Genomic DNA, 17,361 nt, shown 5'->3' on the forward strand with positions numbered 1-17,361 from the left:
TGTTTGGAGAATAGAGTCGTAAAATGCTATATTTCCACATTTATTTAACTGATGAACATGTACTGTGTGGTGAGTCACTCACAAGAAAAACAATTTTCAGTATTTTTCTGCTTTTAAAAATAAATACAGACCGGAAACGTGTTGTTTTCTGTCTGCATTTAACTGTAAAAATCGTTAAAAACGGAAAACTGGGAGCCTTAATTGTAATGCTCTTGACCCATAAACTGGTTTCAAATTTTGGGATCCTGGGCAAATATTTGAAGTTGCTGAGCCGCCATTTTCTTCATTATCACAGACGAGTGCACCTTCAAATACACAAGTTCCTCATGGGCGATTTACAAAAAACTTGTGTTAGACTAAACGTTTGCTCAATATATAATACCAATCTAGCCACATATAGGATACACATGACCCCTGACTTGCCTTAGTTCATTAACAGCATTGTCTTCAGGGCTGGGGCAGGAATATTTCTCAAATCACGTTTGTGAGAAGTTGGCCTGATATGTGATGTCCGCTATTCTAGTGAGCACCCTGTATCAGTCCAAACAACCCTTATGGTGATGGTTGTAAAGTCTACCTTATACACCAGCTATCCTAGTGGTAGCATGGATAAAGCAGTCTTAGGCTAATACTTCAGAGAGCATGTGAAGCCAATTGTTTTACCAATTATAATCCTTTGAATACCAAATGAAAGGACACCACACAAGGTATATATCAAATATATATGTATTTATTACTAACACAACCCCTCTGCACTCTTTATGAGGTCAGAGTTCGAGATACAGCACAAGTTACTCAATAAGCATACTATAAGTTGCACAAATACATCTCTGCCCTAGGGGCCTCACGAACCATATACTAAGTAAGTGGTATAAGAACCACTTCAGGAAAGGTGATACACTTAACAATCCATCTAGCATTACCTCCTTTAGAGATAGGATTGCCTTTGTGAGGGGGAGAGAAGGATACAAATAGTTGTTTTGTTTTCCTGAATGATTTAGTTCTGTCTGTGTAATATAGTAGAGCTCTTCTAACGTCTAGGGTGTGCGAAGCTCTTTCTGCAACAGAGTCCGGTTTTTGAAAAAACACTGGTAACTCTACTGATTGATTTTGGTGAAAAGGAGTAATCACTTTTGGTAAGAATTTTGGATTAGGTCTAAGAACCACTTTGTTAGGATGTATTTGGAAAAATGGTTCTTCTGTTGTGAATCCTTGGATTTCCCTAACTCTTCTGAGAGAGGTAATGGCAACAAGGAAAGCAGTTTTCCATGTTAGAAATTGTAGTTCACATTTATGTAACGGTTCAAAGGGGGTCCCATGAGTCTTGTAAGGACTACATTTAGGTTCCCTACTGGAGCAGGTGGTAACCTGGGTGGGATTATTCTTTTTAAATCCTTCCAGAAATGCTTTTATTGCAGGTACTCTAAATAGAGATAGATGTTGTCTATTTTGTAAATATGCTGCAATAGCTGCTAAATGCAGGCGTATGGAAGAGTAAGCCAAATTGGACCTTTGTAAATGTAGAAGGTAGCAAATTATATTTTGGATGGAAACGTCCAAAGGATCAATGTGATTGTTGTTACAGTATATTGCAAATCGTTTCCACTTAGCAGCATAGCATGCTCTGATAGTGGGTCTTCTAGCTTCTTAAATTATATCCATACAGTCTGGTGGTAGGTTTAAGTAACCAAACTCTAGGACTTCAGGAGCCAGATTACCAAATTCAGTTGGCTCGGTTCTGGGTGTCTTATTTCTCCATGGTTCTGTGTTAACAGGGATGGCGTGAGCTGTAATTTCTGATGTGGAACCATTGAGAGATCTAGTAGCGTGGTGAACCACGGTTGACGTGCCCATGTAGGGGACACTAGTATTCATTTGAGGGACTGTTGTCTGAGCTTGCATACTACTAGTGGAATGAGTGGGGGAGGCGGAAAAGCGTACGCAAATCTGCCAGACCAATTCATTCATATTGCATTCCCCTCCGACCGTGGGTGTGGAAACCTGGCGGCGAAGGTTGGGCATTTTGAGTTCTCGTGGGTGGCAAACAGGTCTATTTGCGGATGCCCCCACATTTGAAAGAATGGTTGAAGTACTTGTGGGAGCAACTCCCATTCGTGAATCTGTTGAGATTGACGACTTAACAGATCTGCTATCTGGTTGTGAATCCCTGGAAGGTGTTCTACTGTCAGATGTATGTTTTGAGGAATGGCCCATCTCCAAATGTTCTGTGCAAGTTGGGACAGTTGCAGAGAGTGTGTCCCCCCTGTTTTTGTATGTAGTACATGGCTGTCATATTGTCCGTTCGGACTAAGACAGCTTTGTTCTGGATTTGCACTTGAAAAGTTTTGAGTGCTAGGAAAATTGCTAGCAGCTCTAGGTGGTTGATGTGGAACTGTTTCTGTTGATTGTTCCACTGACCTTGTGTGGTATAATGCAGTAGATGGGCTCCCCATCCTGTGAGGGATGCATCTGTTGTGAGCACTACTTGTGGAACAGGTTCTAGGAACGGCCGTCCCTTTGTCAAATCTTTGGTGTTCCACCATTGTATAGAGCGATATGTACGGCTGTCCACCAACACCAGGTCTGTGAGCTGACCTTGAGCCTGATTCCACTGTTGTGCTAGACATTCCTGTAGTGGACGCATTTGCAGTCTTGCGTGGGGAACTATGAAGATGCAAGACGCCCTCATCCCTATTAATTTCATGAACACTCTGGCTTGTAGAGAGTGCTGGCATTGAAAAAGGGAAACTAAGTTCTGAATACTTTGAATCCTGGCTTGACTTGGATAGGCTTGAGCTACTGATGTGTTTATAGTAGCTCCTAGATATTGATGAAAGTGCGAAAGCTCTAGGTGCAACTTTGTGTAGTTTATCGTAAACCCTAAGTTGTGCAGTGTTTGAATTGTTTGCTTTGTGTGTTGTGCACACTGGTTGTACGATCTTGCCTTTATGAGTCAGTCGTCTAGGTAGGGGAAGATATGTATTTGTTGTCTTCTGAGATGTGCTGCCACTCCTGCTAAGCACTTTGTAAACACTCGTGGTGCTGTTGTAATCCCGAATGGAAGGACTTTGAACTGATAGTGTTGTCCTTGTATGACAAACCTTAAATACTTCCTGTGCGCAGGATGTATTGGAATGTGAAAATAGGCGTCCTTTAGGTCTAGTGTGGACAGAAAATCTCCCTGTTGTAGTAATGGGAGTACCTGTTGTAAAGTGATCATGTGAAAATGATCTGATTGAATGTAGTGATTGAGTGGCCTGAGGTCGAGTATTGGTCTTAAAGTCCGTCTTTCTTTGGAATTAGGAAGTACAGGGAGTAGACTCCTGTTCCTTGATCTTGTAATGGAACTACTTGAATAGCATCTTTTTCTAGGAGTGCTAGAACCTCCAGTTGAAGCAGAGTTATGTGTTCTGCAGACATTGGACGCTGCCTGGGTGGTATGTTTGGGGGTGTTGCTGTGAGTTCTAGGCAGTAGCCATGTTGGATAAGTTGTCTTACCCACCTGTCTGTTGTGATGGAGTTCCAGACAGGTAGGAACTGTGAGAGTCTGCCCCCCACATGAGTGGAGTGCTGTAGGGGAGTGAGGGAAGTCATTGTTTAGGAGCGGAAGAGGAGCGGTTGGTGTTACTACCTCTTCCTTTGTTGTTATTGCCTCTGTATCCTCCTCTAAAAAATCCTCTATTAGAGGAGGTCTGCGCGTGTGTTTTAAAAGATGATGTTGTGTCTGCACCGGTCTGCTTGGAGCCTCCTCTATAAGAGGAGCGGCGAAAGGAACCTCTAGCTTGGGTGTATTGTAACGCCCGCATAGACTTGGCGGTATCTGTGTCCTTCTTCATCTTTTCTAATGTGTTATCTACCTCCGGCCCGAACAATTGGTTCTGATTAAAGGGCTGGTTTAGAATGGTAGTTTGTACCTCTGGTTTAAAACCAGAGATGCGTAACCACGCGTGACGCCTGAGAATAACACTAGTGTTTACTGCTCTGGATGCTGTGTCAGCTACATCTAGTGCACATTTAATTGAGGCATTTGAAATTAATTTGCCTTCTTGTAAAAGATCCGCTGCTAGATCCTTGTGTTGATCTGGTAGGTGTTCCATTAACTTTTCTAGTTGATCATAATGGGCCCTGTTGTAGCGTGAGAGTAAAGCCTGTGTGTTTGCTATGCGCCATATGTTTGTTGTTTGTGCAGCAATTTGTTTCCCTGATGCATCAATGATCTTTGACTCTTTGTCAGGCGGGGGTGTGTCCCCAGAAGTTTGAGAATTGGCGCGCATTAGACACTACCAAGGAGTCTAGTGGCAGATGACCTTTAATGTATACTTGATCAGCTGGTGCTGGCCTATACTTTTTCTCTATTCTAGGATTTAACACCCTACACCTTACTGGATCTTTAAAGATCTCTGGAGCATGTTTTATGACTCCCTTAATCATTGGTAGTATTTGAGTAAACCTTTGTGACTGTTCGAAAGTGTCTAACAAGTCCTCCTCAATGTCATCAGAGTGCATGGGAACCCCATGGTAAAGTGCAGCTCTGTTTAACAAATGAATAAAGCCAACACTGTCCTCTGTAGGCGAAGGTTTTGTTGGGTAGTATTGAGGATCAGGAATGTCTGGTGCATTATTTGGTGAAAAATTGTATGCATCCTTATCATCCTTAGGGTAATCTGTGTTAGCCTCCTCATCTAAAGGGTATGTATGTGTTTCTGGAACATCATCCCCCCACCCAGATCATACTCCAGATCAGTGTGGTGTGATTATGCAGGAGAGTGAATAGGAGAATTTAAAGGTTGATATGGAGTAACAGGAGAGGAAGAAGGTGAAGGAGAGGAAGGGTGCATTGGAGAAGTTGCACAGTCCTTTTTGGCAGGGACCACAGGTGTAAGTGGTGTTTCTGCTGGTCTCGTCTTATGAGGAATTGCTTCCACATGTCCAGTTTTTGGATTAATATGGGCTTTTTTCTGTTTAGGATCTGGTTTAAATAGTTCTTCCTCTTGAATAACCTGCTTCGGCGTCGATTTTTTCGGAGCCGATAGAGGTTGTTTAGTACTTTTTGCCTTATGAGGAGTACTTGAGTCTTTTGGCAATGTTTTCGGTGTCGAATGTTGTTTAACCTTATCTGGGGTCTTCGGTACCAGTGTTATAATTTTTGGCGTGGAGACAGGTTTTGCTGGGCCTGTGGCGCTGGAAATTGGCTTCCCCTCCTTGTTTTTTGAACCGGAAGGTTTCGGGGTCGAAGCTTTCGGGTTTGGTACAGTGTTTGTCTTTGGCACCGATGGTACGGGTGCCGAAGTGTCTTTGTCTTTGGGCGCCGTAGTGTTTTTTAGTTGCGGTGCCGACGAATCCTTGGGTGCCGAAGGATGTTTTGGTGCCAATGGAGGAGGTGCAACTGGCACATGGTGTCTCTTCGGTGCCGAGGCACCGGAAATCGTACTGTCTTTCCACTGAGCCGGGCCCGAAGGCGGGGCATTAGAGGGTAAATGTCGGTCTCGACTGGGCCCCATGGGCGGAGTGCTGACCGTTGCCTTCTGTTTGGGTAAAGTCTGTCGTGCAGGGGCAGATGTACTCACGGGTTGTCGAGACGGGATCGAATCGTCCGAATCCTCTGCCCCCGATATTATCTGGAGATCAGGCGAGTCTTCCTCTGTGCCGAGTGGAGCCTCGTCTTCGGAGATATCTTCGATTGGATATTCGTCCTCGGAGACGTGTTCTTCGACGATCTCCTCTTCAAAGATGGCCTCCGGTGCTGGTGCTGATCTTCTCATTTCGTGTCGACGGGCCCTCCGATCTCGAATTGTTTTCTTCGATCGGAAGGAGGCACAGGCTGTGCAGGTCGACTCGTCGTGTTCTGGCGAGAGACAGAGGTTGCAAACCTCGTGATAGTCGCTATGAGGGAATTTTGCTCGACATACAGGGCATCTCTTGAATGGAGTTCTTTCCATGAGGCGTAGGCCGCACGGCGCCGATGGGCCCAACGGTCGGCGTCGACGCACCGGATTGTAGCTGGTGATGTCGAAAGAAGTTTGTTTGAAGTTTCTCGCCTCGAAAGAGCAGAAAAAGTCTTTTTCTAGCCGGAGCGGAAAACTTTCATCTGGGCCCAGTGGCGGAAAAAAACAATCTGAAGATGGAGTCGATGACCATGCGCAGTATTGTCCAAGGGAGGAGTCACCTATCTCGTGACTACAAAAGACTTCTTCCAAGAAGACAACAACCTGCAATCATCCGAGCCCAACACCAGGTGGCGATCTATTGCTAAATGTAGGATCTGCAGCTCATATGCCTCAAACAAACTGTTAGCGTCGATGGCGCGGAAAAAAGGGAACTGACGTCATCACACCGACGAGGCTCTCTTATGGCTCCAGTGAAACAACGGAGTCGCGAGCGGAGCCATGCTTCTGTTTCTTATGTATGGGCATATGAAAATAGACGTCTAGAAGGTCCAGGGATACCATGTAGTCGTTCCCATTGAGAAGCTGTAAGACCTCCTGAATGGTGACCACGCAGAATGATTGTTTCTTGAGGAATTTGTTTAGATTTCCTTAATCTAAAATTGGCCTCCACTTGTTTTTCTTTTTCGCACAAAAAAGAAACGGGAATAGAAACCTTTTCCCCTTTGATGGAAAGTAACATGCTCTATTGCTCCTGTTTGAATCATCAATGTTATTTCCAACTGTAATAGGCGCGAATGCTTGTGAGACAGAGGTTGAGGAGGTGTTGGCGGTGGTGGCTGTATACATTCTAGGGAATGGCAGAATTCTACTAGTTGTAGGACCCAGCGATCCGTTGTGATTTGCTTCCAGTTTTGGAGATAATGGGAGATTTTGCCTCCTACTTTGGGGGGAGGTGAAGAAATTGCAACCAGCAGAAGTGAGAGGTCATTGACATCTGGCAGACTCTTTGTCATCCCGCCTTCCCTCAAAAGCAACATTTTTGTAGGCAGTCGCAGGCTGATGTCTCTGAGTGAACTGCGTCCTGTATTGCTGGCTGGAGGAGGTATATGAAGGATACCTATATTGCTGGTAACCTCCCCTATTGGATGACTGGCTTTTACCCCGTGCACTATGAAAAGGAGTTCTTTTGTACTGAAGGGTACCCAAAGCTTGGCCGTCTCAGTGTCTTTCTTGATTCTCTGAAGGGCTTCGTCGATATGCTTACTGAATAGTTCTTGTCCATCGTAAGGCATATCTAGAATTTTGGTCTGGACTTTAGGCCTGAATGTTGTAGCATTTAGCCATCCTTGGCGTCGTAGGACTGTGGCTCCAGCTAACTGACGGAAACCAGTGGAAGCAATGTCTATTGCGCAATGAATTATTTCTGAAGGGGAGCGCTCGCCCTTCAATAAAACATTTCTTGCCTCCTCCTTGATGTCTTGTGGGAGATCATTGAGGTAAGGAGCGAAATCTGACCACATCTGTTTGTTGTAGCGCCCCAGCAGCGCTAAGGAATTGGATGCTCGGACTGTCAATGCAGACATAGTGGAAAAGCACAAGTTACTTACCTTTGATAATGATATATCTGTAAGAAACATAGTTAGTATTAGATTACTTACCTTAGAATTCCTTACCTTAGAATATCCCCAGGCGTCAGACTGGATCCGGAAAATAGCAGTACCCTTGCGCGTCGGTAGGCGCCGTCTGCGGCTCCGCGTCCGTCGTCGTTGGCGCCGGGATGACGTAGCCGGAGTACTTAGACGCAGCCCTCGCACGCTGACGTTAGTTCTTATAGATAGCTTTTCCACGCCAGAAACGAAGAGCCATGATAAAAAAACAACACTGGTGCCATGAAACTAGGGCCCTGAAAGGGGATGTTCTTAACCCTAGATATCGGTTCGCAGAACGGGGAGGATGGGTGGGGTGGTAAGGAATCTAATACTAACTACTGTTTCTTACAGATATATTGTTACCGAAGGTAAGTAACGTGTGCATCTGAAAGAAACAGGTTAGTATTAGATTCCTTACCTTAGAATAGATACTCAAGCAATACCAACCCCGGAGGTGGGTCTGCGAACCAATGATCACACCAGAAAGTCCTGGAGAACGGAACGGCCAAAAATGCAAATGCTACTTACCAGTATGCATCTGTTCTTGGCATGTAGGGCTGCTGACATTCATATCTGTGCATAGATCGCCGCCTAGTGTTGGGTCCGGATGATTGCACATTGTTGTCCTGGAAGAGTCTTCGAAGTATCACGAGATAGGTGGCTCCTCCCCTGGACTACAGTGCGCATGGGCATCGCCTCCATCCCCAGATTGTTTTTAGCCATTGGCAGAGATGGAGTGAAGTATGTGAGAGATGACCATGCTGATGAGCATATGTACATATAAAGACTGCAGCTGCTACAGGCGCCGGGGAGGAGGGTGGGCGATATGAATGTCAGCAGCCCTTCATGCCAAGAACAGATGCATACTGGTAAGTAGCATTTGCAGTTCGAGGCATGTGGGCTGCTGAATTCATATCTGTGCATAGAATACATAGCAGTCCCTCCATTAGCGGCGGCCGCCCGTGCCAGCTGCAGCAGTCTGAAAAAGTGTTTTGAGAACAGCCTGACCAACAGCTGCCTGCTGTTTGGAGTGCACGTCTACGCAGTAATGTTTAGTGAAAGTATGTGTGGTAGACCATGTGGCTGCTCTACAAATATCTTCTAAGGGAATGTTACCTAGGAAAGCCATAGAGGCCCCCAACTTCCTGGTGGAGTGGGCTCTTGGTGGGATAGTGAGAGTGCGTTTAGCTTTAGCATAACAGATTTGAATGCATTTCACGATCCACCTAGCGATCCCAGCTTTGGAGATAGCGTTTCCCTTGTGGTGTGTGGCAAAAGCAACGAAAAGCTGCTTGGTTTTGCAAAAATCTTTTGTCCTGTCCACGTAGTACATCAAGGCTCTTTTAACGTCAAGGGTGTGGAGCATCCGCTCCGCCAGCGTTTCTGGGTTTTGGAAAAACACCGGCAACTCAATTGTCTGGTTGATATGGAATTGAGATACAACCTTGGGTAAGAATTTAGGGTTAGTGCGGAGCACAACCCTGTTAGCATGTACTTGGAAGAAAGGTTCTTGGATGGTAAGCGCCTGCAACTCGCTAACCCTCCGTAGCGATGTAATCGCTACTAAGAAAGCAACCTTCCAAGTCAGAAACTGAAGCTCACAAGAGTGCAGTGGCTCAAAGGGAGGACCCATCAGTCTTGTAAGAACCACATTGAGGTTCCATTCTGGAGCTGGTGGGGTCCTTGGTGGAATGACTCTCTTGAGTCCTTCTAGAAAAGCCTTGATAGCCGGGACTTTAAAAAGTGACAGGTGTTGCCTATTCTGGAGGTATGCTGCCATAGCAGACAGGTGAATGCGGATGGAAGAGTACGCCAAATTGCACCGATACAGGTGGAACAGGTAACAAATGATGTTTTGAATGGAAGCATCTAACGGGTCAATATCGTGGTTAACACAGTAAATGACGAACCTCTTCCATTTAGCCGCATAACAAGCTCTAGTAGTGGGCTTCCTTGCCTCCCGAATGATGTTCATGCAATCGGGAGGAAGATTGAGGTAGCCAAACTCTAGGACTTCAGGAGCCAGATCGCCAGGTTGAGCTGTTGCGGATATGGGTGCTGAATGCCGCCATGGCTCTGCGTCAGAAGGCTGGGAGTGAGATGAAGCCTCTGATGCGGTACCACGGAGAGTTCCAGAAACGTGGTGTACCACGGTTGGCGAGCCCACGTTGGAGCAACCAGGATGAGAGTCATCGAGTGCTGCCTAAGCTTGCGTGCCACCAGCGGAATTAGAGGTGCTGGGGGAAAAGCGTACGCAAATCTGCCTGACCAGTTCATCCACATCGCATTGCCCTGTGATTGCGGGTGTGGGAACCTGGCGGCGAAGCTTCGGCATTTTGCGTTCTCCTTTGTGGCGAACAGGTCTATCTCTGGATGACCCCACTTTTGGAAGTACGGTTGGAGTACTGATGGGTGTATCTCCCACTCGTGCATCTGATGGCTGTGCCTGCTGAGCAGGTCCGCCATCTGGTTGTCTTTGCCCGGGAGATGCTCTGCCATGAGGAAGATGTTCCTCTGAATGGCCCACTTCCACATGCTCTGAGCCAGATGAGACAGCTGCGGAGAGTCTCCCCCCGACCGGTGTTGTGTGGTCGGGGGGCAGTGACAAGGCGTCACTGCTTGTTGGCGGCGGTGGACCTGGAGCTGTTGTTTCCACGTCCCCTGCCTTTGATGTTGTTGCCTCTGTATCCACCTCTACCCTTGTTGGTGTATGAGGTTTGGGTATTGCCCTTGTAGTATTGAGTGGATTGCGATGCCTGACCCCTTGAGGTGCCTCTGGTGTTGGAGCGGCGAAAGGAGCCACCCCGAAACTGCTGAGATTGAAGGGCCCCCATTGATTTAGCAGTGTCCGTGTCTTTTTTCATTTTTTCAAGCGTCGCATCCACCTCAGGGCCAAACAAATGGTCAGGATTAACCGTCTGGTTCCGGATGGTTGTTTGTATATCGGGTTTAAAACCTGAAATCCTAAGCCAAGCATGCCTCCTGAGCAACACACTAGTGTTGATTGCCCTGGAAGCTGTATCAGCCACATCCAGCGCACACTTCATGGAAGCGTTTGAGATGAGCTTCCCCTCTTGAATTATCATCTCCCCTGCTTCCTTGTACTGGTCAGGCAAGTGTTGCAGTAGTGTCTCTAGGGTGTCATAATGAGCCCTATCGTAACGTGCGAGTAAGGCCTGAGTGTTTGAAATGCGCCAAATGTTAGCTGCCTGTGCAGCGATCCGCTTTCCTGAGGCCTCAAATATTTTCGACTCTTTGTCTGGGGGAGGAGCGTCACCAGTTGTCTGTGAGTTCGCCCTCTTCCGAGCGTTGGAAACGACTAAAGAGTCCAGTGGCAAGTGTCCCTTGATATATGTTGGATCCGAGGGCGCTGCCTTATATTTTTTATCAATGCGTGGATTGATAACACGTGCTCGAGTGGGCTCCTTGAATACCTCCTGCGCATGCTTGAGCACCCCCTTGAGCATTGGCAAAGTTTTAATTGACTTTTCAGCCACAGAGAATGTGTCGAACAGAAAGTCTACATCCACAGGATCTGAGTGCAGCTCGACATCGTGGTTAGCTGCAGCTCTTTCGATTAGCGCGTTGAAGGCAGCAGAGTCCTCCGTTGGCGAAGTTTATGGCGCAAAGAAATGCGGTTCCAGACTTGACTGCGGATCCTCGGGGTCGCCTCCGGCAGACCAAGGTTCATGTTCCTCCTCCGGATCCGAGTACGCCGGATAGTTGTACTCGACCTCTTCCTCGTCGTCATCCCCCGCGGTAGAGCGATTCGGGGATCGTGGCAGGTCACTCGGGGATGCCGGCGCCGGAGGCGCTGAAGTACCCGCAGAGTCCTTTTTGTTTTTTAGAGGAATGCGAAAGTGTTCCAGCACCGGCTCCGTGGTGATTTTTCTTTTGAGAAGGGACAGTTTTCCAGTATTGGCGTCGATGATGACTTCACGACGTTCTTCCTCCGCGAGTGGTTGGAGATGAGGCTTAGTCACCACCGGAGACGCCTTGGGCGTCGACACCTCCTTCAAGGGGACCCCGACCACCTGCTTCGGGGCGAAGGCCTTCGGCGCCGACTTCGGCGGCAGGGTGAAGTGGATAGGCGTGTGCGCCTTGGACGGCTTCAGTGCGGGCTTCGACACCCCAGCCTCTGGGCCTGTAAGCTCCGCGGCCTTTCGAATCCGGTGCAGGGACTCCTGGACCTTCTTTGTGAGGGCTGGAGAGGGAGCGACCGTTTCGCCAGATTTCCCTGATTTGGGAGTTGTGTCGGCGAGAGGCAGAGTCTTCGGAGTCGACGCGCTACCCTCCTTGGCTCCGGCGGCCGGTGCCGGGGAAGCCTGAGTTTTGGGTTCGCCTTGACGCTTTTTTGAAGCCTTCTTTGGTTCGTCGACCGTGTAGGAGAGTAGGGTCTGCAATCCTATGATCACCCAGATTTTTTGCTTTTGTTTCACTGGTTTACGACTTTCTCTGGCTGTGGGCCTGCCAATCAGACCCACAGCCTGGCTGTTCTCTTTCTAAATTACCTCATGTACCCTAGGTGCATCTACCAATTGGTACTGGGCCACCTTATCAGACCCTGTAACTCAGGGCATAGGTGTACCCAGGGCTGCCAGGGGCTGCAGCATGTATTATGCCACCCCTGGCTGGCCTCCTAAATTTGACACAACTGGCTGCATGACAGCTGGGGCAAAGTCGTGTAATCACCCTTTGCTGTAGGTGTAGTATACCTATACCTAACCCTAAAATGGACACACAGATTCCTATCAGTCACTCCTATGGCAGGCCTTGACAATCCTGAAGGCAGAGTGCTTGGAATCGTGTGAGATGGTGCTCTGGCATGAGCTGAGCCTGTCTGCAGCTTGCGGAACCAAGTCCTAATAGCTGTTCCATGATATCGCATACCATATACTCTTAAGTGCATTATAATCCTCGCGGTTAAATGCTATCTTTGGTATTGCTTTATCAAAACATGTCGAGTAAGGTGTCATACGAATTGGAATACTAACCCCTCGCCAATTCTGGCGACGGGGTTAGCATTCCACCCTTCTAGAGGGACACGACATGTATGTAACTGTGAACCCCGGTTAAAGTTAACTGAAGCCTCAGCTCCACAAAATGGATGCTGCCACCACAGACACGAGTCTGACCTCCTGCTGCTGGGAGTCCTTCCAGCGAGGGAGGCCTGGACAAAGGGTTTCCTGTCCGGGGCGGTGCTAGCACCGTCCCAGACATGGTTTTGTGTATCCTGGGTAGGCAGGGCTTTTCAGGAAGGTGACTGCTGAGTGGCACCCCGGTGCTCACTACGCATAGGCCAGTCAGAACCAGTTCCAGGGGCACACCAGCCCCTGGCCTGGGGAAGTCCGGCAGGGGAGAGGGGTGTAACCACCCCCCTCCTGGTCCCACCCATAGGCAGGACCTAGTCACCGGGTCAGCCCCCTTTTTTAGTATAAAGATAGGAGCGGGCCCCCTGTTCAAATTAGATCATCTTTGGAATCAAGATACCACTTTCTTCGAAAGGACTTCACAATTTCTTCTTCAAGATTCTCCCTTGTGGCTAAGGAGTAGTCACCCTGCATCAAGCGGGCACCATCCTAAAGAACACTGCGGTCTGCCGCAAGTCCTTCATCACGAATCCGACGACCCAGCTCGACGAGACCCGGCTTCCCTGGCACCTCTGACCTCTACTCACCTCTACAGCCAAGCTGAGAACCGTGAGTGCGACGAGACCTCGAGGGACCGACGATCGCCAAGACTGCACGACATCTTTACTGCAAGCCCACCGTGTCCTCCACTGGTGAGTGCTTTGGGGTCCGAGAAGCCCCGACCCTGCGCAGCTCCAGCACCCAAGGTCAGCCTCCCTGCATCTCCACGATCTGCGTGGGGCCCTTCTGCTGTTTGCTGTGCACCGCGTTGTTTGGCTACTAGCCGGCTGGCTTGTGGCCTTCTGAACGACGCCCAACGACTTCACGACTGCTGGTCTGGTTGCTCCAGACTGGCCCTTGCTTCCTTCTTGAAGAGAGGCACCCCGGACCCTCCTGGTCCACTCCAGACGCCATTTTGAGTCCACCGCGTGGGCTTGAATTTGCCAAGGCTTTGTTGCCCAATCCTGGGTCCAGCGACGCCGACAGCTTCTATCTTCGTGGGACAGCTCGATCCTCCATCCTGGTCGCCGACAACGCCTCCTGGTCCGTGAGATCTTCGAGCTCCAGCGTCACCCACTCACCTTGTCGAGGTGGCTCCCATCCGGTGCCCTCCTGGTGCCCACTGACTACTGGCTAGTAGTCTCGAACTTGGTCCCCTCTGCTTTCAGGTGTCAACTATCTTCGAGATCCAGGCTTGGATCCAACTGAACTTTCTTCACTGGTCACCGGCCAGCATCTTTTCTTCCGGCTCCTGGTCCGTCTACGAGGATTCCCGACGTCTTTTCAGACCTATGCAGCTGCAGCCCCTGGGCTAGGTAACTTCGGCATTTCGGTGCCACAGCATAGCCGCACTATCCAAGGGTCAGAATCTACTTTCGTTTTCTCCCTACCAGGTCGGGTACGCCCGAGAACACTAACTTTCTAATTCCTAGCTACCATAGACTTTTGTCCGCATCTCGCGTGAGAGTGCACACACTGCACCCGAGTCCCCTAGGCCTCCTAGAAGTAATCTAACGATTCCCTAGTCAAGTCCTAGCGATTCCAAAAGCTATTAGTACTGTACTTACCTGCTAGGAATTTCACATTCCACTTTCAGAGTATATGGTTTTCCGTGCCCCTCGGGCATTTGTATATACTGTGCTAACTTAAGTATTTTTGTAAGAGTTTTGGGTTTGTGCTTAGTACCCTGTCCTCATAAAGAGTACAGGGCTGTTGTGATCTTTAATAAATAACTGTTTATTTTCATAACACTTGTGTGGTGTCCTTTCACTTGGTGTTCAAGGGGTATATGTGTGGTAAACAGCTGGCTTAACACGCCCTCTCGAGTCTTTAGCCTTAGACTGCTCGTATCCATGCTACTAGGATAGCTGGTCTATAAGGTTGACTTACAACCAATCATCAATAAGGGTTGCTGGACTGATACATAGTGTTCACTAGAATAGTGAGCACTGCATATCAGGCCACCTTCTCACAGACCGCGACCACCTTCGGCGCCGATGCAGCCGCGTCGGCCGGCTTTGCTTTCTGCCCCGACCCAGATGACTTCGGGTCGGCCATATTGGCTGGGCCGCCCATGTCGGCCATTTTGGATTTCTTTGGTTTTGACGCCTCCAAAGCCTTCTGTACGGCTTTCACTTTCGGTTTCGAAGCCGGAGCTTTTGAACCCGATGGCTTCACTTTCGGTTTTGAAAAAGTGAGCGGCACCTCCAAAATGTCCGTGGCCGGGCTCGTAGGCGGGGCTGCTGGACTTAGAACAGGATCTTGGGTAAGGCCCGAAGGCGATCCCTCGACCTGGGCCGTAGGAAGGGGGTCAACCCCTGAGTCAGTCCGGGGGTGCTCGTCCTCAGAGCTGTCCCCCACGGTGGCAAAGGCCGTATCGTCGTCCCCTACCTCGTCGTCGGCTTCGTCAAACTCCCCGTCCCCTGCGTCGTAGGCCTCCCCCTCGGACACAGGGCTAGAGTCCGAAACCTGCTGGACATCGTCGTCTCCGACGTCTTCCTCGAAGATGTTGTCCGGCGGGGGCGCAGACAGTTGGGCCTGGAGTCTCGCAGCCCGACGAATCTTGAGGGTCTTCTTGCACCGGAACTTCGAGCAGGCCATGCACCTGGCCTCGTTGTGGTCCGGCGACAGACAGGTGTTGCACACTGGGTGCACGTCGAGGTGCGAGTACTTCGCGTTGCAGACCGGGCACCGTTTAAACGGAGTCCGTTCCATGGCCTGAGCGTCGTGTGGGCCCGTCCGCGCCGAGAGCACGCGGAAGGGCAGCGAGAGTTCGGAGCTGGAGAAACAGTAAACCCGAACGAGAACTATACCGGCGCCAAGCCTAAAGACCTTTTGGTCTCGAGTTAAATGAGTTAAACAACTATCGGTTCCGACAGAGGGAACCGACGCACATCCGAACCCAATGGCGGAAAAAAACAATCTGGGGATGGAGGCGATGCCCATGCGCACTGTAGTCCAGGGGAGGAGCCACCTATCTCGTGATACTTCGAAGACTCTTCCAGGACAACAATGTGCAATCATCCGGACCCAACACTAGGCGGCGATCTATGCACAGATATGAATTCAGCAGCCCACATGCCTCGAACAGCCATCTCGGCGGACATGGCTGTCCAGGCAGTAGTGTCTTGCAAACGTGAGCAGCGAGGCCCACGTAGCTGCCTGAGAGATGTCCTGCAAGGGGACTCTCCGACCTAGGGCAGTAGTAGCCGCCGTGGCCCAAGTGGAATGGGCCCTTAGCCCAACAGGAGGCTCCTTTTTAGCCAAAGAGTAGCATACCTTGATGCACAATTCGATCCACCAAGAGATGGTCCGCTTGTGCACCGCCCGACCTTTCTTAGCGCCCACGCAACCAACAAAGAGTTTGTCATCCACCCGGAACTGGCGTGTGCGATCCAAATAGAATGAGAGCGCACGTTTTGTGTCCAGACGGTGGAGACTCTCTTCCTCTTTCGAGGGATGCGGAGGCAGAAAGAAGGTGGGCAAGGTGATGGACTGCCCGATATGGAAGGCTATGACTACTTTGGGCAGGAAAGAGGGTCACGTCTGCAACTCAACTTTGTCTGGATGGACAGAAAGGAAAGGAGGTTTAGAGGAAAGTGCCTGGAGCTCACTCACCCTCCTGGCAGAGGTGACGGCAACCATTTTAGCCAAAGAGTAGCATACCTTGATGCACAATTCGATCCACCGAGAGATGGTCCGCTTGTGCACCGCCCGACCTTTCTCAGCGCCCACGCAACCAACAAAGAGTTTGTCATCCACCCGGAACTGGCGTGTGTGATCCAAATAGAATGAGAGCGCACGTTTTGGGTCCAGACGGTGGAGACTCTCTTCCTCTTTCGAGGGATGCGGAGGCAGAAAGAAGGTGGGCAGGGTGATGGACTGCCCGATATGGAAGGCTATGACTACTTTGGGCAGGAAAGAGGGTCACGTCTGCAACTCAACTTTGTCTGGATGGACAGAAAGGAAGGGAGGTTTAGAGGAAAGTGCCTGGAGCTCACTCACCCTCCTGGCAGAGGTGATGGCAACCAGGAATGCAGTCTTCAGAGTAAGGAGACGAAGAGGACAGTTATAAAGTGGCTCGAAAGGAGCGCACATCAGATAGGTCAGAACAAGGTTCAAGTCCCACTGAGGCATCACGAAAGGAACAGGAGATAACATATGAGTGATGTCCTTCAAAAACGTATTTACAACTGGGTGTGAGAAGTTGGCCTGATATATGATGCTCACTAGTTCTAGTGATCACCTTGTATCAGTCCAAACAACCCTTATGGTGATTGGTTGTAAGTCAACCTTATATACCAGCTATCCTAGTGGTAGCATGGACAAAGCAGTCTTAGGCTAAACTCTTTTGGAATGTGAAGCCAGCTGTTTTACCACATATAACCCCTTGAATACCAAGGGAAAGGACACCACACAGGTTGTTATGAAAATAAACAAGTATTTATTAACTAACATACACCTCTGAACTCTTTATGAGGTCAGAGGGCTAAGCACATGACAAACTCTTAGGAAAAATACGTTTAAGTTGCACAATTTACAATGGTGCCCTAGGGGCACGGCAAACCATATATTAAGTAAGTGGAATGTGAAAGTCAATCAAAGGAATGGAGCTGTCTAGAGGTTGTAGCATCGCTGGGACCACGCTATACTAACTTGAGGTAAGTAATAGGAGGCCCACGGAACGCGTGTGCA

At 49.1% G+C, this 17,361-nt stretch overlaps 1 protein-coding gene across 2 annotated transcripts in view; it reads right to left on the reverse strand.

The window, feature by feature from the left end:
• Positions 1-17,361, reverse strand: part of RICTOR (RPTOR independent companion of MTOR complex 2) — a 1,569,237-nt gene that overhangs the window by 84,067 nt on the left and 1,467,809 nt on the right. The gene's annotated exons all lie outside the window — the stretch shown is intronic.

This window comes from Lissotriton vulgaris, chromosome 3_1 (genome assembly GCF_964263255.1).
Source record: "Lissotriton vulgaris chromosome 3_1, aLisVul1.2, whole genome shotgun sequence".
Lineage (NCBI taxonomy): Eukaryota > Metazoa > Chordata > Amphibia > Caudata > Salamandridae > Lissotriton > Lissotriton vulgaris.